Source organism: Chelonia mydas, chromosome 1 (assembly GCF_015237465.2).
Source record: "Chelonia mydas isolate rCheMyd1 chromosome 1, rCheMyd1.pri.v2, whole genome shotgun sequence".
Lineage (NCBI taxonomy): Eukaryota > Metazoa > Chordata > Testudines > Cheloniidae > Chelonia > Chelonia mydas.
The window spans coordinates 283400370-283422545 of NC_057849.1; the positions used below are offsets into that span (position 1 = coordinate 283400370).

The 22176-nt window shown below is 42.9% G+C and overlaps 1 long non-coding RNA gene across 1 annotated transcript; it reads right to left on the minus strand.

Moving 5' to 3' along the window:
- Positions 1–6946: 6946 nt before the first annotated feature.
- LOC119564519 lies at positions 6947–20605 on the minus strand. The gene is made up of 3 exons (XR_005223489.1): positions 20128–20605; positions 12029–12338; positions 6947–8854 (listed from the first exon to the last, which is right to left on the minus strand). It is a non-coding gene; the product is annotated as an uncharacterized LOC119564519 (long non-coding RNA).
- Between the last annotated feature and the right edge of the window lie 1571 nt (positions 20606–22176).

The following is a 22176-nucleotide window of genomic DNA, read 5'->3' on the forward strand; positions in this document are numbered from 1 at the left end:
CTGTGATTGACCAATACACCCAGCTCTTTCTCCTCCTGTATGGTTTCCAACTGGTAAATCCCCATCTTATAGAAAAACCTCCTGCTGTTAGTCCATAAGTGCATGACCTTGCACTTTGCATTATTAAATTTCATCCCATTTATATTATTCCAGTTTTTAGTCTAAATCTTCTTGTATGATATTCCAGTCCTCCTCTGAATTGGCAATATCTCACAACTTTGTGTCTTCTATAGATATTACTACCACACACCCACATTTTGTGCCAAGGTCATTAATGAAAATGTTAAATAAGATGGGTCTCAAGAGAGCCTGACAGTTCACCTTTCAGCATGACCTGCTGTAATCTTCCCTTTAACCAGTTCCTTGCCCATCTTTCCATTCTATTATTCCTCATTTCTCCCTTTTAACTGATAATTTCCCATGTGGAACTACATCAAATATATCAGTAATGCTTTATTGAAATCCAGGCAAATTAGGTGTACTGTATTTCCTTTGTTTAGAAAAATCAGTTGTTTTCTCAAAGAAAGAGATCAGGTTTGTCTGTCTACCTTTTATACAACCATGTTGTATTTTATCCCAGTTACTGTTTATGTCTTTAATTAGTCTTTCAAAATTTGTCCTAAGACCTTGCATACAATCGAGGTCAAACTAACGGGCCTGTAGTTTTCCAGATCACTTTTTCCCCCCCTTTCTTAAATATAGGTACTATACTTGCAATCCTCCAGTCAGAGGGTACCTGTCACGGAGTGTGGGGGAGTCAGGGCCCTGCACCTCCCACTTCCTGTGATTCACCATGACTCTCAGCCGGCCAGTAAAACAGAAGGTTTACTAGACGACAGGAACACAGTCTAAAACAGAGCTTGTAGGTACAGAGAACAGGACCCCTCAGTCAGGTCCGTCTTGGGGGGTAGGGAGCCCAGAGCCGCATCTGGGCCTCCCTCCATTTCCCCAGTTAGCTCCAAACTGAAACCCCCTCTAGCCGTCTCGCCCAGCCTCCCCCCGGCTCCTCCTCCAGCCTTTGTCCAGTTTCCTGAGCAAAGGTGTAACCTGGCCCCAAACCCCCTCCTGGGCTCAGGTTACATGCTCAGGTATCCTCCTTCAAGTGAAGTCACACCTGATACCCCATCACCAATGCAGACAGTCCCAGTAAAACTCCCACGCAACATCCCCAGGTCAATCTGCCCTACTCCGTCACAGTACCCCACCAAATTTACAGATTCATTAAAAATCCTTGCTGTTGGATTTGGAACTGCCACATGAAATTATTTCGGTATTCTTGGATGGTCCCCCAGTTTTCTCCCATTAAACTGTCTGAGTTTGACTTCCACTTCAGATGTGGCAATTCCTTTTTCCATATTCCTGTACCCATTAGCCAACCTGCCACTGTTGCTAAGCTCCTGATTACCCTTATTAAAACCCGAGGCATAGTATTTGTTTAAATGTTGGGCCATACCTAAATTATTTTTAATCTCTACCCTGTCCTCAGTGTTCTGCAGTCCACTTCTTTCCTTGTTTTCTTTTTATTTATATAACTAAAGAACCTTTCACTATTGGTTTTAATTTCCTTTGCAAGGTGCAGCTCTGCAAGGTGCAGCTAAGGCAAAATTTTCTTTTTTGAGATCACACTATTTTTACTTATAGATCATCCTGTAAGCAGGCTTGTTCTTTACAATCTAAAATGGACTATGAATGCGTGTGAAATTATTATTACCTCTTTTGACTCAAGCAGTTAGCCAATATTGAAGATCTTGCAGGTTGTTTCTCTTAGGAGAAATTGATGATGGAAGCAAGTATTTCTTTGATGCAATCTTGTTTATTTGCAAAGAATGTACAACAAGTCCTGTTTCACTGAACAGAGTGGGAAACAAACAACAGGAGGCAGTTTCTTTGCCGGGACTTCCAAGCCTCATTCCAGCCAATGCTCTGCCCAAAAAAGCTTTGTCTTTCTCTCAGAGCCACTCTACTAGTACTTCTCTCACTGTCTCCTTGGCTTTCTTGCTGCCTACTATGTCTGGATCTGGCTGCTAACACCTACAAACAACAATATCCAGCTCCCTGTGTTTGCATTCAGCCCCCAGCAAAACCCCTCCACTCACCTAGCTCTGTAACTAACTGGCCTTGCATGTGGCCTGTGTTTTGGGCAGTAGCTCCTATTGTTTCAGCTATCTTATCCAAAAGGGAGCTTAACTACCACTTACATTTATCCTGAATGAATAGCAGCTCTCTCTCACCAACTTCAATGAGGTTTCTCCCAACTTTCATCATAACGTTATGTTCCCTTCTTTCTTGAGATTGCACTAAAAGTATGCATGAATGTGTGTAACTGAAGGATCTTTGCTCTGAGGTTACACTGAGAAATTGTCTTGGCAGATGTGTGCCGAACATTCGTTAAGTTTTGTTTTGGCCAGGTTTCCCATTCATTTTCCCTAGGAGCCTGTGGAGCTTTGGATGATATGTGTAATGCTAAAACTAATTACTCTAATTTTCCCTTTGAAGTAGCATTTTATTGGCTGTACAGAAGCAAATAAGCTTATGCACTAAGTTACAAGATACATAAAGCTCTTAATATGTTAGCTAGTATGTTTCCATAATGGACTCTAATAGTGGGAAAAAGTCAGATGACTGATTCTAGAATCCAAAGCTATATTAATCAAACATTTGACATTGTACACATGCATTATCCACTTTTTCATTCCTTTAGAGATATATAGCTATACAATACCCCCCATCTTATTACATTTTTCTCAAACATTAGGGTTGAATTTGGTAACAGCCAGAAAGAAAGGACTGTAAATTGTAGGTACCAATTGACCACAGTTTTAATGTGTGGAATCTTGAAACCTTAAATAGATTTCTACAGCACTGAATCAAGTGTTTATGTATTGTCCCTGACAAAAAGAAAGAAATCACTGTCTCTTCTAATCGTGGGCCCAGCCCTGCATGCTTAAAATTAGTCGTTTTGCTATTCACTAGAAAACTGCACACAAGCTATTGACAGTATAGAAAGGATAAGATGCCATTTAAAAAAATGAACAGAGTTTAATTAGAATATTTTGACAATTACGTTATCTAGTTCTAAAAATATGTACAGTTACATATAAAAAACAAAGATTTCTAAAGAAACAAGAAGTTGCAATCTTGTTTATCTACTATCTGTTTCTGAGGCTCTTCTCCCAGATGTTTTAAGGTAAATTGTATTACTTATTGGAAATAAGTTTGTTGAAATTGGTTTAGTATGAAAAATAATTGAACGTAATCCACTTAGAGTTTGGTTTTTTTACCCAAAATAGAACTTGTGTTAAAATAAATGTGAAAGTCTCTGGTTCCATTATACAATCATACACTGCACAGCAATTTCTTTGTCAGAGACTTACGCATCAGCAGACAGAATTTCATGCTGTCAAGTACTGGTAACAGCAGAATGGCACCTCCTGTCGTATTGAGACACGCCAGAACCATTCAGTTACCAATATAGTCATTCCCTCATGACAGAAATAAACCGCAGCCTCATGGTTACAATTCTAGCCATGTTTATTAGAAGTCTGGTGCTGCATTTGGCCAAAACAATTCAACAAAAAATATATTTCTGAAAAAGGAGGCTTAAAATTATTTTTAAAACATATTTTATCAGCTATCTACTTAACTATTCTAAGCCCCAATACTTTAAAGACCTGTTGTCCTGGAGCTGGTACACTCCATCACATTTTGGGGGAGAGGTGAAGGGGCATTATGGCTGCGCGGCCGAGTTTGAATGACCACCCCTAGTCTCAGGGCAGTGTGGCCTAATGCCGGGCTGTGTGGCCTAGTGGCCAGAGTCAATAGGGTTGCCCTTACTGTTCGAGCTGTGTGGTCTAGCAGCCAGAGTCAATAGGGTTGGAGAGGTGGGCCGCCACCCCGGGGTGGGCAGTGGCAGGGTAGGGGGACCCAGGTCCTTCCTACTCCACTGGGTCCCAACTCAGGGCCCTGGCGGTGGCAGGGTTGCCCACCACCAGCTCAGCAAGTGAAACACACTAATCTAATCTCTGGTTTTACAACCGATTCCCTGCAAAGTTCCCGTGAGTCTGCAGTTTGGCATCTTGGGGTTCCCATGGTCTCTCCTCCCTCTGTGGTATCAGGAGCCTGGGGTTCGTGGGTCAGCACAGTCTGGCTGGCCTTCGTGTCCCAAAGTGCCAGAATCCGCAGCACACCTCCACTCCCTCCAGCGGTCAGCCCAGACTGAGCAGAGTTTCTTCCTTTTATATCCTGTTTCCAGATGGAGCATGCCCAGCAAGCCGGGCCAGGGTGACCTTCTCAGCCCACATAGTAGAATTAACCCCTGCAAAACCAGAGCGAGGCTGGTACAACCCGCCACACCTATGCATGTGCTTAACTTCACATATGGGAGCAGTCCCATTCATACTACACATAAACTGATACATACATGAACTACAGAGTAAGATCAAACATTTTAAGTCTTTACATTAAAATAGCTTGATTTATTCTAATGCCTCTTAGACTCTGAGCCTGCAAAGATTTACCCAAATGTTCAGTCGTACTCTTCATGTGCATAAAGGTAAAGCATGCGTGTAAGTCTTAGCAGGAATAGAGCCTTAGGCATTAAAACTAACCATTTTTTTCATTTAAAGACTTTCACTGCTTAATCTTATTGTAGTTTATGAGTTTATAGCTAATAGCCTTTGTGCTAATCACTCAGAATATTTTGGGAGGATGAAAAAAATGTCCAGGTAAACAAATTTTCTGAGCGATTTAGCACATCCAGCAACCATGATGACTTTTGTGAGGTAACTGGAGTGGTCACACAACTTCACTGCTCTCGCTCTGATTTCAGGCCAGCTTGTTCTATTAAATATTGTATTTATGTGCTGGATTTGATTACAATTGAGAATTAAGTATTTTACTGACAATGAATCTATACCCCAGCTATCAGTTTGTGGTGTACCACCTGTTTTTTTCTTTAAAAGTTTTTTTTTTCTTCTTCTGAACTAAAGATATATTTTCACATGTTTTGCTCTTTGAAGCGCTAATAATATTGGAAGAGCCAGATATCCTGCAGGTGGGTACTATCTGAGCATCTGAATCTTGCTCTCCCAAAGCATCTCAATCCTGATCTGTTCCTGTTATTCCAGTCTTTTAGAGAAAAGACTGCCATTGTGTGGTGTTATTGTGATGGAAATTAGATTTACTTGGTGGACTAAACATTTTCACCTGCAACCTATATTGTTTTAGCAAGTAGCCAATCCTGCACTCAAGAGAGCAGTCAAGTAGTATATAGGGTTTTATAACAGTGGGATTTGTCTGTTTAAGAAATTGTTCCCCCTTCCTTTCCCAATTCTTGTCTGGGGTCTGAGGAAGAAGGGAATCTCTGAGAACTGCACGCCAGAGAATGGGGTTTCCTGCAGTTTCCTTCTGTTTGTTTGCTTAGGGATTCCGGAGAGTGAAACTTGTAAAGTGGGAGGAGGAGTGGGAGAGGTGAAGGAATACCAAGGACTTCTGAACGTTTTCCTTTTACTGTATAGTTTGTTCTCATACCTGTAAATCCCTTCCACTGAAAGGATAAAGAATATTAAGTATAAAAGCATTTTGGGTAGACCTTGTAAAAGCAGTGTCATGCAAAAGAATGTTTGGGATGAGAAATACGATTGATTTATTTAAAGCACAGAAGGAACCATTTCTAAATTTCTCAGTGAAAAGGCTGAAGCTTTTGGTAAAACAGTGTTTAGCACAATCTCACCCATTCAGACACTGGCCTGAGCCAGAGGTGTGGAACTGCACCTAGGAAAGAAACAGACAAAACCAGTTCCTCTCAGCTCCACAGTGCACATGAAAGTGAGCAGATTGCATGCACAATGTTGCATGCAGCCTGCTCTGCCAGTGCATCTGACTTGCTCTGCTGGCCTTTAGGGGTGAAGGGAAGAAGCATGGCACCTAGGGTGAGATCCACAACAGGACATTAGTGTTGCCGTGCTGAGCATCACACGGCGCCTAACTTTTAGGTGCCTAGAAAAAAAAATATCACCGGAATAACACTGATCCACAAGGCCGAGTTAGACAGCTAGGCTCCTATACAATGAATGGGGAGAGAGAGCTTAGAAAACAATCCTCAAAGCCAGTACATTAGGTGGGGAGCCATCTAAGCTAGTCAATGGGACATGTCAACTAGATGGGTGTGTGCTAAGCTCTGCCCCTCTCTCAGAGACAGGTGCCTAAATCTGGGCTGCACAGAGGCACCTATCTTGTGCAGAACCCAAAACAAAACAGCCAGGGAGTGGGGGAGAAGGAGGAGGAGGACCTCCTTTATAACCTTTAGCCTAGGGTACTCACCCAAGATGTGGAAGACCCCCAGTTGAAGCTTCCCCTCCTCCTGAGTGGGAGTGCCTAATCACTAGACTACAGAGTTATTCTAATTCTTTCTTTGATACCATTAACATTTCAGTATTCCACTGTTCAACTGGAGTGGAACAACTTCAACAGGAGAGATTGAGGGAGCTCCACATCAGACTGTTCCATTGCCTAGCGGTTTGGACACTCTCCTGAGAAGTGGCTGATCACATAGGTGCCGACTCTGTGGGTGCTCCGGTACTGGAGCACCCATGGGGAAAAACTGGTGGGTGCTCTGCACCCACCAGCAGCCAAGCTTCCCCCACCGGCCCCCCCAGCTCACCTCTGCCTCCTCCCCTGAGCACGCCATGTCCCTGCTTCTCCTCCCAGGCTTCCGCTGGGAAACAGCTGTTTCGCGGCATAACAAGCTGTTGGAAGGAGTGGGAGGAGTGGGAACATGGAGCGCTGAGGGGAGGAGGCTGGGAAGAGGTGGGGATTTGGGGAATGGGTCCAATAGGGGCAGGGAGGGGGCAGAGTTGGGGAGGGGACTTTGGGGAAGGATTTGGAATGGGGGCAGGGCAGGGGCGGAGTCGGGGCGGGGCCAGGGGGTGCACCACCCACTGGCGCCAGGAGAAGTTGGCATCTATGGCTGATCACATTTCAAATCCCTTCTCCCACACAAGGAGGGAGTACTTGAACTGGGGGTTTCCCATACCCTGTGTGAATACTCTAGCCAGTAGGCTAAAGATAAGGGAGGTTGCTGGCCTCCCCGCAGCTATTTTATGTGAACTTGCCTGAGGGACCCGGTCCAGGGGTGTGCTGAGGTGTGCTCAGAGACCGCGTACCTGACCATGCCCTCACATGCAACTTGAGCAGCCAAATGCGTATCTTTCCTGGGTTGACAATTGCTCTGAGCTTAGGTGGGAGATAGGTGTCTGGATGCCTATCATGAAACAGTAGAATGCATGCTTAGGCAGGAAACAGGGGCCTGGTTGCCTGTCATGTATACCAGTAGGTTGCAGGGCTGCTATGAACAGATCAGGCTTCTATATCAGATATGGACTGGCTACAGAGCTTCATTCCCTCAGAGATATACACCAGATGTGTTCACTATAAGATCCTTTAATGCTCTGCCAAGCATGGCTGAGGTTAGCTTAAATAAGGTATGTTACACATATTGCCACCTTGTGGCTGTACAGTGTAATACAAATTAGCATTCCATTTCTTCTCCCCCCAAAAGTTCTATATTCCTACCATTTACAAAATTTACACTGTCACGCTATCTCTGAAGTTTGATACAGACTAGTCTGTCAAATGTATCTGAATCGGATTGGTTTTCTCACTACACAGCCCAAACATGTAACAACTTGATCATCTGGCTATCCATTAGTTGCAACAACAGCCTGTGATCAGTTTGGAATCCTTGAGTCATCATCTGCCATATGTAGAGTTTGTTCTGTTGATTGTTCTTTCTGAGGCACAAACTAGATATTGACAGTTTCTGTTGAACTCTCTACTGTTGGTCTTGATCACAAATGATCTGGTTGGTGAATTCTTTTTCTTTAGGACTGCTGGAGTTATCCATCCTTTTTCTCCATCCAATTGAACACAGACACAGTAACCAGGTTCTAGGCCCAGCAGTTCTCTAATTGAGCATCATCGTTGTAAAAGTGTTCGTAAGCTCTTCTCCCCCCACTGTTACCCTAGAAATTGGAAGCTAATTAAATTACCTACAATTTTTTAAATTTAATAAAAAGGGTAAACAAGATTGTGGCCTGCCCTAAAGGAGTTACCAGAATATTACCAGGGGGCTTGTCTCTGACCCGTAGAGGGCTCCCCAGAGCAAGCTAGTCTTGTTAACCCCTGAAAGGACATGAATACAGCCTTCCGCTCAGGAATGGACACACACATAGTAATTCTTCAAAAACAGAAATAATTGTTTTTTGAAGGAATTAGGTATTTACAGAAAAACAAGAAGAAATGAGTAAAGCATGATAAAACGTACTAGAATTACAGTTTAAAATAAAGCAACGCAGCAAGTAAAAACGTAGACTATATAAAATATAACAGTGTAACCATTCACTTAACTCTATTTGACTTTTAACATTCAACATGTAGCACTGAACATCCAATAAGCACTGGCCAAGGGACTATCCGATGGGTAGAGGAAGAGCTCACTAAGACCACTGGCACACAACTTTATTTACAGGAGAAACCCATACGTTCCTTGAGAGTGAATAGAAGACTAGACTTACTTCTACTATTCTTAGATTCCTCTGAATCATCAATAAGGTCCTTCTGATCTGTCAAAAAAGGAAACGCTGTCTGCTGGTGCTTAATATTCTTTGCCGCCGGAGAGAGACCAATGCTGCTGAGGCGAAAGCTGCCCTCTGGTGACAGATATGGAAGCCTGTTGGTCACTGCAGATATTTGGTAGCTGCTGCTGGCAAAGACGGCTGGCTGAGTTGCTATGGCAGCTCTTATGCAAAGTAAGCTGCCACGGGATAAGAAGGAAGGTGCTCTCATGGATTGGTAACTGGTTAAAAGATAGGAAACAGAGGGTAGGTATAAATGGTCAGTTTTCAGAATGGAGAGAGGTAAATAGTGGTGTCCCCCAGGAGTCTGTTCTGAGACCAGTCCTATTCAACATATTCATAAATGATCTGGAAAAAGGGGTAAACAGTGAGGTGACAAAATTTGCAGATGATACAAAATTACTAAAGATAGTGAAGACCCAGGCAGACTGCAAAAACCTACAAAAGGATCTCTCAAAACTGGGTGACTGGGCAACAAAATGGCAGATGAAATTTAATGTTGATAAATGCAAAGTAATGCACATTGAAAAGCATAATCCCAACTATACATATAAAATGATGGGGTCTAAATTAGCTGTTACAACTCAAGAAAGAGATCTTGGAGTCATTATGGATAGTTCTCTGAAAACATCCACTCAATATGCAGCGGCAGTCAAAAAAGTGAACAGAATGCTGGGAATAATTAAGAAAGGGATAGATAATAGGACAGAAAATATCATGTTGCCTCTATATAAATCCATGAATACTGCATGCAGATGTGGTCATCCCATCTCAAAAAAGATATATTGGAATTGGAAAAGGTTCAGAAAAGGGCAACAAAAATTATTAGGGGTATGGAACGGCTTCTGTATGAGGAGAGATTAATAAGACTGGGCCTTTTCAGCTTGGAAAAGAGACAGCTAAAGGGAGATATGATTGAGGTCTATAAAATCATGACTGGTGTAGAGAAAGTAGATAAGGAAGAGTTGTTTACTACTTCTCATAACACAAGAACTAGGGGGTCACCAAATGAAATTAATAGGCAGCAGGTTTAAAACAAATAAAAGGAAGTATTTCTTCACACAATGCACAGCCAACCTGCGGAACTCCTTGCCAGAGGATGTTGTGAAGGCCAAGACCATAACAGGGTTCAAAAAAGAACTAGATAAATTCATGGAGGATAGGTCCATCAATGGCTATTAGCCAGGATGGGCAGGAATGGTGTCTCTAGCCACTGTTTGCCAGAAGCTGGGAATGAGGGACATGGGATGGATCACTTGATGATTACCTGTTCTGTTCATTCCCTCTGGAGCACCTGGCACTGGCCACTGTTGTAAGACAGGATACTGGGCTAGATGGACCTTTGGTCTGACCCAGTAGGGCCGTTCTTATGTTCTTATTCTATTACAGTGCCTATAGTGAGGCTGCAGCATGCATGTAGTGTACATTCCCAGGGGAAAATACATAGGTGCCTACAGGATTAGCCAGCAGCCAAGTGGGAGTTTTGTGGATTTCAGTGGTGTCTAAAAACAGGACTTAAGTACCCAAGTAACTTCATGGATCCTGCCACTTGCCACCCCAGAGGTGCAAAGAGGGAACAGTCCTTATTTCTCCGCAAACATAGGGAATATGATTGCCTGTGGTCCTTGCATATGGCCTGCAAAGTGGGCAGGTGGAAGGTGACAATATCTTTCCTAGCCCTTCTGACATTCAGTTTGTACCAAATATTCTCGCTCTTATTTTTAGTGAGAATAGCCAGAGGGTATCGCTCTGAATTTTGGTGCAAGAATGAGTTACATTGGGTATAACACACCTGCTTAACTGGATACACAGTGAGTAGTCCCATTGATTTCTGTTCAAAGTGCATGAAGTTAAGTATATATGTAGAATTGGGGTCTAAGGTTGTTAAGCTGAGAGAACTGCTAATTTGGACAACCTTACACTTAAAGTGTTTGCCAAGAAAAAGACAACTTTGATGGAAAGGAAAAATCATAAGTTTGATCTTAAGGGCCAGAGAGAGGCAAAGGGATATTACAGACCAGGATGTGGCCTGATATCTTGAGGTAAAATGTACAAAATAAATACAATATTATTGGTATGCGACTTGGTCTACTTAAAGGAGCATGGGATACCTTTCCATAATTCTAACATATGTATTACTGTATATCTCTTAAGACTGAGTACATTTTTTGGTAAGGGTATTAGTTCTCATGTTCTTAATTTTTCTATTGTAAATTCTGCTCTTGAGGTAAAAGCAATAAAGGAAACAGTTTATTTTAAAAAATAAAACCATAGCAGCAGCCCAATGACAAGATTTAGACCTTCCAGAAAAAAACATTAGGATTGGGGACTGCACAAAGAAGGCAGCTAAGAAAGGCTTGTATCTTTTGATCAGTGTTGCAGTTTTAATATTAAGCTTGGGCTTGGTACACCCTGTCACACGGTCATTGGGATTCCCTGTTGAGTCAAACAATTGCAGTTGGAGAACTCAGGACCCCTAGCAGGGCCAAGCAACCAAGCAGTCTGTAGCCCTGGGGGCAGGACAGAGCAAACACTTAGTCTATGGCCCGTAAGCCTTCTGGGCTGGGGCAGACAATAGTGGAGGGCTCTGACCCTCTGGGCAGGTCACGGCAAAAAGTCAGTCATCAGCCCCTGGGGTGGAGCAGAGCAAACGCTCAGTCTATAGCAGGGATAGTCAATAGGCAGACGGCAGGCCAAATCCGGACCACCTGATGATTTTAAACAGACTCCAAAATCTTTTTATTAACTTATTGTCATTTTTTAAATTATTATTATTTTCTCTGGAGTCTGGATCTTGACTATACCTTGACTAAGAAATTTGGACCTTGATAAAAAATAATTTAGCTCTTTCTTTGAGCAGCGGGGGAAGAGAAACACATTAAACTAGTCCAGGGAAGATCCTTGGGGAAGGTCTACACCTCCTGACTGGGACACCTATCCCCACCCCTCTTACTTTCACAGGGCTCTGGCATTCGAGCCCCTGGCTTAACAAGGTCCTTTCAGCTGAAGGCAACCCCCTCATTTGGGACAGGTTCTGTTCCCCTTTATTCATACAATAATTACAACATATTGATAACAGCATTTCACTACCCCTGCATTCAGTAGTAAAGTGATTTGTAACCCAACATCAGTCAAAGTTGATTACTTTGGGCAAAACACTGCTCTATCTGATGGATATCTAAGCAGAGCAAGAGCGAACTGTATTTACATGGACACACCTAAACTCTCTCCTCCTCCCAGCTAGCTGTCAGGTAGCTTGCCTAGTGGCAAGTGCAGAAGGAGGGCACAGGGGAACCTGGGGCCACCCTACTCCACTGGGTTCCAGCCCAGGGCCCTAAGAAGCTGGTGAATTCCCTATGCTTGAACCCCTAACACATTCCCTGGGTACTTCCTACCATAAGGCCCATTTAGGGCATCTTCTCTGCTGGCAGGGGCTCAGCATCCCAGTCAGTCTCCATGGTCAGCCAGTCATCCACAGCATAGTCTGAGTCCATGGTCTCAACAGCCTGGAGAGTTGAAGATTCCTCTGCAGGAACCTGCAGCACATGTCCTTCCTCCTCCTCAGTCAGCCCCCACTGAACTGGGCTGCCTCCTTTTATCTGTCGCTTCCACCTGGAGCATGTGCAGCAGGGGTGAGGGGGCATTGTCTCCTAGGCCCACAGTGATTGGTCAGGCCCCATTGACCAAGTGCGGGGTTGGTACACCCTGTCACACAATGCAAGACTCATTTACACAATATTTAAAGATTCAGATTAGGACCTAAAGCTAGTCTTTTATGCTAGGCTGAGAAGACATTTTCAATTAAATTTAAAAAGTTAATTTCTCTTGTTTCTAATCTTCTAAATTTATATTACTCTGCACTTTTACAAAACTTTGCAATCACTTTTGTTTAAGATAGGCCTTTATTATTATTGCATTCATTAGAGTAGTGCCTGGTAGCACAGCTATAGATGAGTATGCGACCAGTGTTGCGATTCTGTTATGAACTGTGTTTTGCAGTGTTTATGACTCAGCCATTAAAAGCACTTCTTGGCTGAAATTTTATACAGAAAATCTCCCTCTCTCTACTGTAGGAGGCGGCCTCTTGTGTAATTTTTCTGTGTCCGTCTCCAAATGCGATTTGACACTAACAAATACAACTTTTAAAACACACATTTCTGAGTCTATAGCAAACCTTTCAGAAGCTTGAAGACCGGTTTACAGAGAGAATGAGTTGTACTTAGTGTGCTAGTTGAACAGTGTAAGGTCAGTCTGCCTCCCCTCACGGTGGGTATGCTCAGTGGAATGAGTCTTTGTGTATCAAGGTTCAAGAAGTTTTTGTTCTCCGCAGTTGAACAAGATAGAACAAACCCTCCCAGACAGTGGATGCTATGCTACAGGCACCTAGCACCTGACCCTGCAATTCTTAATTAGGAAAAAGGTCCTACTGAAGTCAATAGGATTTCTGTCTAAGTAAGGAATACAAGATTGGGCCCTGGTCTTAAACCATTGGTCCACTGTATCACTGAATATTGTAATCATTAGTGCAGTTGCCACTGTGTATGTAAAAATCAATATTAATGTATTTCTTACATCTTGACAGATTATTTTTATTTACACAGTAAAACTTGTCCTAAGTGACTGCTTGAGAGTGATAAATCCATTGCATTTAATGGATGTGGCTTTCTGAGAAAGGTGGAACAGAACTGTACTCACATCATTAGGGGACCTTGAGGTAGGTGCCCATACTGGGAATATTTGAATTGGGTTGCCTAATAAGTAAAGTGCCTTATGCATATTGAACTGTGAGCAATGGAATTGTTGAAAAGATCTACCTGCTGCATACAAACAAGTACTGTCTATTATAGTATTTTTAAGGCTCCAGGCACAGTGGTATTTCAGCTGTAAGAATTGAACACACAGTGACAATGAGAAAACAACTGAAAATGTAAATTAAAGCTCATGAGGTCAGAGAAGACATATTTAATGTTATAATAAAATGATTCTGAGCCTGCTGAGATAGTCATGCTCTGCTTTTTTTGATCTTTCAGACACATTAATGATGAAAGACTGAAAACATAATTACAAATGAAGCTTTTTCTGAGGCTTCCAAAACCATATTCTAGCCCAGCTGGCCTCACAAAATGAACGTTATGCTTAACCAAATTCAACTATTTTCACTCCCCTAACAGGAGCTGCCACATGCAGTCCTCTCTTTGTAACTTCTTGTTGGCTATTTTCCAGTGGCAGCATCAATGTGCTGACCATAGGAAAGTACACACACATCTGTTTCCAACCAGCCTGTGGTAACTGAGTGGGATGTAAATCTAATTAAATACAAAAAGTTGCCGTATGTTGCAATAACATTCATGGTCTGAATTAAACTGACGAAAGCAAGGAAATTCCAAGTTAAAGTTCCCATTCTGTCCTTATTTCACCCTGCTGTACTTTGGAACTGCAGGGTCTCAGAACTGTGCATAATAGACACACGTGTTGTGCCCGTGCGCATGCCAGTGTGCACAATCATGCGTGAACACACACTACATACAAACCACTGTGTTAAAAGAACATTATTAAGGTTGCAAAGTCAAGCTCTCAAAAGTTAGAAAATGCCAGAATGTAGGATGCACATGCCCTCCAGAAATGTACATACGCCTTTGGCAAAGGCTACTCCATGGGTTTAGGATAGAACTAGAGATAAAAAATAAGTGTTTTCCCCTCACTAATGACACCCATTTCAAATAATCCAGTTCTTAACCCAAATCATGAACCAGAGAGTTTTAAAGACTGCGATTTCCCAGCTATTCAATAAAGAAACTTTTCTAACTTATGTAGAGATCAAAACAAACCTTAACCAGCCCATTCTTCCCTGATACTGGTACAGTACTTTCAAATTAGCCATTATGTTGCTCAACTTCCTAGAAAAGTTGTTTTATACAAAAAGCTGACTTTAATAGAAGCGATAGCATCCGGTCAGTTAGGAAACAAAAAATTGCAACTAATTTATATCAATCTTTGCAGACAACTTTCCTAACCAAAGAAGTCTATATATGACATGCTGGGAAAAGGATCTGGATAAACAAATTACCCCAGAAGAATGAAGGTTGATATGATACAAGAGGACCAGTAACCTCAGTCTTTAGCATGATAAAAGAAAAATTCTTTACTATAGTGTTTCAATGGTATTTCATGCCAGTCAGGTTAAAATCTATATATAGCAATTAAATGGGGATAAATACTGGAGAAACCGCAGTGAACGAGGAGATTTTACACACACAGGGTGGACATGTCTATTCATTAGAAAGTACTGGGACATAATTCATAATAATTTATCACAAATTGTTGGATATTTATTACCCAATGATCCTTCGGTAATCCTCCTGGGCTTCCTGTCAGAAATGGTCATACAAAAGGAAATGAAGAATTAATCTGTCATCTGCTAGTAGCTGCTAGGCTCCTGATAGCCTCTCATTGGGAAAAGAAAAATGGTCCAACTCTAGCGGAATGGTTCACAAAATATGAGAGGTTGTTATGGAAAAATTAATGCACCAGTTACGTGCTCAGGATAATAGACAGAGGACAAATAGATACTTAGATATTTGGTTACTATATACACTCAGTACTCAAACAAAAGAACATTCACCTGCAGAAAACCTCTTGGCACACCTGTCCAATCTTTTTGAATATTAGCATTTGATAGACATGCCTGGCTTGTTAAATATGTGTAATCAGAGATTTCACTCAATTTAACAAATTCACTAGAAATGCTAGGTCATGAGTAGTGTAAAGATGCTCACTCTGTCACATGGTAACACCCTGCTTAAACGGAGAGATTTGATGATTATATTACTGTATACTGTTTCACTAACCAAAAGCTCACTGTTGTAATGAGTGTTTTGTCTCTGATATTTACATGGCAAGGATTTGTAAACCTGTTTAAAAAATGAATGGTTCAGAGAATGAAGCTGCTGTTTAATATTTTTATCCTCAACATACAGTTAGTGTCCTCTGCCTTATTTAGTGTATACCATGCAATGAATATATAATTATTAATTTTCTTATGGTCTTTTCTAGGGCACTCATCACTGTAATGTCTGAGTGCTTCCCACACATTAATGAATTTATCTCCATATCGCCACTGCAAGATAAGAGTATTATCTTCATTTTATAGATGGGAAAAACAGACAAAGACTTCTCTACAGGAACACAGTGAATCATGGGTAGAGCTAGGATTAGAGCTCAGAACCACAGGATTCCCAAGCCTGTGCCCACACCTCCATAACAAACTCTCTTATACTATGATGTCACTGACAAAAAGGTATGTTTTTACCAATTGGATACCTAACCACATTAACTATCCTGCTTTACCGTAGTGGAGAAAAGACAACTGTAGTGTTTATCACGAGATCAAACACAGGTATATAATGCTGACCTCAGCTAGGTACCTCACAGCAAACACTACATGTCTCTCTTAGGATTTTATAGCAGGATAACCACTCTATATTTGTTATCTCGCAGTAAAAACCCCCACACCTTTGTGTCCGTGAAAACAGTCTTATTGGCAGAGGTGCTGAGCATCTGTGGCACCACTGAGTTCTATTCCAGCTGTAAGTGTTCAGCATTTCTGCAAAGCGGGCCCCCATTGTGTCAAGTTGTGCACACAGAAAATCAGAAATATACAATTAGTGGTCACCTGGCAAAATTTTTGTTTGAATGATTTACTCTGCATTGCATATGAAGGCTGCAGCAGAGATAGATCTGAATCTTCCTTTATACTCTATTATTCATCTTCCTTAACTACAAGGGAATCTTTGCTCATAGATTATAAAGGAACTATTGTGATCATCTAGTCCAGGGGTCAGCAACCTTTCAAAGAAGAGCTATTTTTTTTGTTTTTGTCTTTGACCAAAATATTTCGAGAGCCGTATCACACAGAAAGCTACTTGTAGAGTTAGAATTTATCAACTAATAATAATTGAACATGTTAAAGTTATTACTACTCACCAATACTTTTAATCTGACTAGAATCTAGGTGCTTCAGCGAGGACTATACCAGACTGGCCACAGCCAGGGTATGTAGCTGCAGTGTTAAACCATGCTGGGTCCATGCCGTTGCATCTTCACTGATATCTTTAGCCAGGGGAACTAGATTAAAGCTAGCAGAGCTGCAGTCATGCTTCTGAATGCAATGCAGGCACATTCCCTGCGTTTGTACAGCACCTAGCACAATCGGGATCTGATCTGAGTTGGGGCCTACTGATGTTACTGACATTCAAATAAGTTTGGACCCAGCTCTCCAGAAAATACTTGCATTCAGATTTGGGTTTGTTAAAATGCATTTTCTACAGGGCCTGCAGGGCTACAGTCCCTCAAGTGAGGCTCTGAATAAGGCCAGTATTCTGGCAGGGGGTCACAGTAATGCGATGTCACTGTACAATATGTGAGCTCCCTGGAGGCTGAGTGATCTCTGCCCTTCTGAATCACAGGGTGCTTGGAGCACTGTGTACCCGAGACGACACAATAACTACACCCGTGCTGCGGTGGACTATGTGCTTATGAGAGCCTCACCCTGGCTTTGTATCAGACTCTGAATCCCCTTCATGCAAACCTCCCACCTCTTCTGCTGAGCGCCAGTCTTCCTTGACTACAAAGCAGGGGACTGTGGTGCAGGAGGGGGTGTGGGGTCTGGGAGGGAGTTTGGGTGCAGGAGGGGGTTCTGACTTGGGGCAGGGGTGCGGGAGGGGGTGCGAGGTGCAGGCTCTGGCCGGGAGGCGCTTACCACAGGCGGCACCCGGCTGGCAGCGCAGCAGGGTGCCTGCCTGCCCTGGTCCCATGCCGCTCCCGGAAGTGGCTGGCTGCTGGTTTGCCTCTGCGCACCCCTTGTGCCGGGGGGAGGCAGCTCTGCGCGCTGTCCCCACTCCCAGCACCATCCTCACAGCTCCCATTGGCCGGGAACTGGCCAATGGGCGTTGCAGGGGTGGTGCTTAGGGGCTTACCTCCCTTCCCCCAAGGAGTGCGCAGAGACATGCCAGCAGCCAACCGCTTCCCGGAGCAGCGTGGGTCTAGGGCAGGCAGGCAGCCTGTGGTAAGCGCCTCCTGGCCAGAGTCTGCACCTCGCACCCCCTCAGAAAATGGCAGCCAGCAATTGGGCAGCCAAAGAGCCACATGCAGCTCTGAAGCCGCAGGTTGCCGACCCCGATCTAGTCTGACCTCCATAACACAAGCAATAGAGCATCATGAATATTTTTTGCATCAAGCCCATAACTTCTACTTGAGCTACAGCGTATCTTCTAGAAAGATTTCCACTCTTGTCTTAAAGACTGCGTGGGATGGAGAATCCACGACATCCCTAGGAAAGTTGTTGCAATGGTTAATTACACTAACTGTTAAACATTTGCAACCCGGTTTCTAGTCTGTATTTTGTCTGGTTTCCGCATCCAAACTCGATGTCATTATGCCTTTTTCTGCTAGATGAAAGAGCCCACAACTAGCAGAAGTCTCTTCTCTCTTTAAGTACTTATAGACTGTGAAAAAGTTACTTCTTAGTCTTCTATTCGCTAAACTAAACAGATAGAGTTTTTTTAGCTTGTCGGTAGAAGGCATGGTTTTTGATCTCTAATCATTCGTGTAGCACTTTTCTGAACCCTTTCCAAATTCTCAACATCTTTTTTCAAGTGTGATCAGAACTAGACATAGTAGTTCAGTAACAGCCTTATTAATGCTGTATACAGAGGTAACACCATCTCCCTGTTCCTACCGGATATTCTTCATACATCCAAGGATTGCATTCACCCTGCTAAATACAACATCACATTGGGAGCGCATGTTCTTTCTGCAATCCCCTGCCTGCTCACTGTACATCTTCCAAATTCTAGACCAAATGAGGCAGAGATCCTACAAACAGCCTCATTCACTAACAACCCTGATTCATGCCGTTAGCACAGTCCATCCTGTGCACTGAAAGAGCAAGAACTCCTATTGAAAAATAGTATATGATAATGAAACTGAAGACTCTGTCATAATGCCATACGCACAAGGGGCGGAACTGAGGTTGTTACTTCTGGGGGAATTCTGTGCATCTGCAGATGTTCATCTGTCCCACATAATTTTGTTTTTCCCCCCACATAAAATACATTCTACCCAAGAAGTGGTGCAGTTCCACCTTTTGCCCACCAGAGGCCGCTGTGGGGCCAGAACAGACAGCTGCATGAACGCACCCGGCTGTTCTGGCACCACAGCGGCCTCTTGTGGGCAAAAGGCGGAACCGCAGCACTTCTGGGGCAGAATGTATTTTCTGCGGGGGAAAGAAATTTCTCTGTGTGCCCAGTGCAGCAGATTTCCCCCAGCAGTAGAAGTTCATCATAGCACTCTGCCCAGGTTAGGACAGAGTGGGGCACACACGGCTGCTAGGGCATGTCTCAGACTGGGGTTCAGAATGGCGGGGGGGGGGGGACAGACTGGAGCATGGGCTCAGGAGCTAGTGGGGTGACAGCGTTGAGCCTGGGGATGGGGAAGGGAGGCTGCAGGGACACATGGGGATGGGGGAGACGACTGCAGAGACCCATAGGGATGGGGGGTTGTGGGGACAGGGATAGATGTGCCTGACTGAATGGAGAGGCTTGGGGTCAGTCAGGGTCTGCATGGGGGAGGTTTCCCAACTCCCTAATTGTCCCCTTCGCCCCCAATAAACCCTTCTCCCACCTACACCCAACACCCTCCAGGTTCACTCCCAGGCTCCTTCCCTCTTCCTCTGGTCCTCTGTTACCCCTGTCTCCCCCAAGTCTTTGCACTGCTTCTGACAGATGCAGGAAATACAGTTCTGTATTGTAATTTAAATGAATTACTCAAAGTTCTGTATTAATAAGCCTCGTAAGGAATCTATTTGTCAAAACAAAAATATGACCAGAATCTTTTTTTTTTTTTTTTTTGGGGGGGGGGGGGGTCTATATTGTTACAGACATACTTGCTGACAGATATTTTGAAATAAATTACCAAAATAATTGAAACTGACATGATTATATTGTGTGATTTTGACAACTAAAATATGCAGGAGTAAGGTTGTATGGGCAACCTTAGATCTGGCATTTCCTAACTTCTGAATGCTTGACTTTGCCACATGTGTTTTTTAATGTTTTTTTAAATTTAGTTAATTTCTTAGAATTAGAATTTTTTAAAGGAAAAAGGTTAACAAATTTTATTATGTGCTGCTGTACTTACCAAACCCTCCCCCAAAACACATTATTGGTAGAATTTGAATCCTACATCTTCAACACAGCTTGAGCTACTATACTAACTACAAAAAGAAAAGGAGTACTTGTGGCACCTTAGAGACTAACCAATTTATTTGAGCATAAGCTTTCGTGAGCTACAGCTCACTTCATTGGATGCGTCGGATGTAGCTCACGAAAGCTTATGCTCAAATAAATTGGTTAGTCTCTAAGGTGCCACAAGTACTCTTTTTCTTTTTGCAAATACAGACTAACACGGCTGTTACTCTGAAACCTATACTAACTACCTTAGCTGGCAGAAGGAAAAAGCTGTTATCCCAGGGAGAAGTGAGCTGCTGGCACCACGTGTTGGGTCTCGGCGTGTATTTGGGAAAAGCATGGCCCAAATCACTCTCTTCTTTCCAACCCCAGAAAGTGAGGGGAATTCCTTCTCCATGTGGTGTTCTCAGAGAAGAGGATGGGATACTCGTACCACGTGCCGAATCTGCGGATGAGATTGTCATGGGGAACCCAGTCTAGCTCTCTCCCTGGGTCTGCTGATGCTGCAGTAGCAGTTGTGTGGGCCTGACCTTAAATTTGAATGTTCATGTTGAGTTATTGTTGTGGCATGCTGCCAAAGTTTTGCTGACACTTAAAGTGACAATGGCATTTCAGAAGAAACGGAGGTGGTGGGCTAGAGTTCACTTCATTGCCCTTCTCCAGTGTCTAAAAAAACCCCAACTCCCATAGAAAAGTAGCTGGAGACCCAGAGTTTAGTCTCTAAGGATTTTCAGCAAGAATTGCACAGGGTCAACCTTCCCACATTCAAGTCCCAAAAGGAACTAAAGAAATGAATTTAATTAAATAACTTTATAAAATCTTATGATAAAGAAACAAATAATAATCTAATTTTTACAAAAAGAATGAGGAGTACTTGGGGCACCTTACAGACTAACAAATTTATTTGAGCATAAGCTGTCATGGGCTAAAGCCCACTTCAAAAACCAGTCGGTGAACACTTCAATCTCCCTGGACACTCAATTATAGACCTAAAAGTTGCAATTATTCAACAAAAAAACCTTCAAAAACAGACTCCAATGAGAAACTGCAGAACTGGAATTAATTTGCAGACTGGACACCATTAAATTAGGCTTGAATAAAGATTGGGAGTGGGTGAGTCATTACACAAACTAAAAACTATTTCCCCATGCTAATTTTCCCCCTACTGTTACTCACACCTTCTTGTCAAATGGGCCATCCTGATTATCACTACAAAAGTTTTTTTTCTCCTGCTGATAATAGCCCACCTTAATCAATTACTCTCGTTAGAGTTGGTACGGCAACCCCCATTTTTTCATGTTCTCTGTATGTGTGTATATATATATATAACTTTAGAGACTAACAAATTTATCTGAGCATAAGCTTTCATGGGCTAAACCCCACTTCATCAGATGCATGCAGTGGAAAATACAGTAGAAAGATATATATATATATACAGTATATATATACTGTATTTTCCGCTGCATGCATCTGATGAAGTGGGGTTTAGCCCACGAAAGCTTATGCTTAGACAAATTTGTTAGTCTCTAAAGTGCCACAAGTACTCCTAGTTCTTTTTGCTGATACAGACTAATACGGCTACCATTCTGAAACCTAATTTTTACAGCATAACATGGCTATTTTATAACCCACAGACAGTGCAAATAAGCAATGGTCACATAAACATCACCCTATACTGGAAACCTACTGACCGCTATACTTACCTACATGCCTCCAGCTTTCATCCAGACCACATCACACAATCCATTGTCTACAGCCAAGCCCTAAGATACAACCACATTTGCTCTGATCGCTCGGACAAACACCTACAGGATCTCTATCAAGCGTTCTTACAACTGCAATACCCACCTCCTGAAGTGAAGAAACAGACTGACAGAGCCAGAAGGGTACCCTGAAGTCACCTACTACAGGACAGGCCCAACAAAGAAAGTCACTGAATGCCACTCGCCATCACCTACAGCCCCCAACTAAAACCTCTCCAGCGCATCATCAAGGATCTACAACCTATCCTGGAGGACCATCCCTCACTCTCACAGACCTTGGGAGACAGGCCAGTCCTCGCTTACAGACAGCCTCCAACCTGAAACAAATACTCACCAGCAACTACACACCACACAACAGAAACACTAACCCAGGAACCAATCCCTGCAACAAACCTGTTGCCAACTCTGTCTGCATATCTATTCAAGGGACACAATCATAGGACCTAACCACATTAGCCATCAGGGGCTCGTTCACCTGCACATATCCCATCATGTGACATCAATGCCCCTCTGCCATGTACACTGGCCAAACTG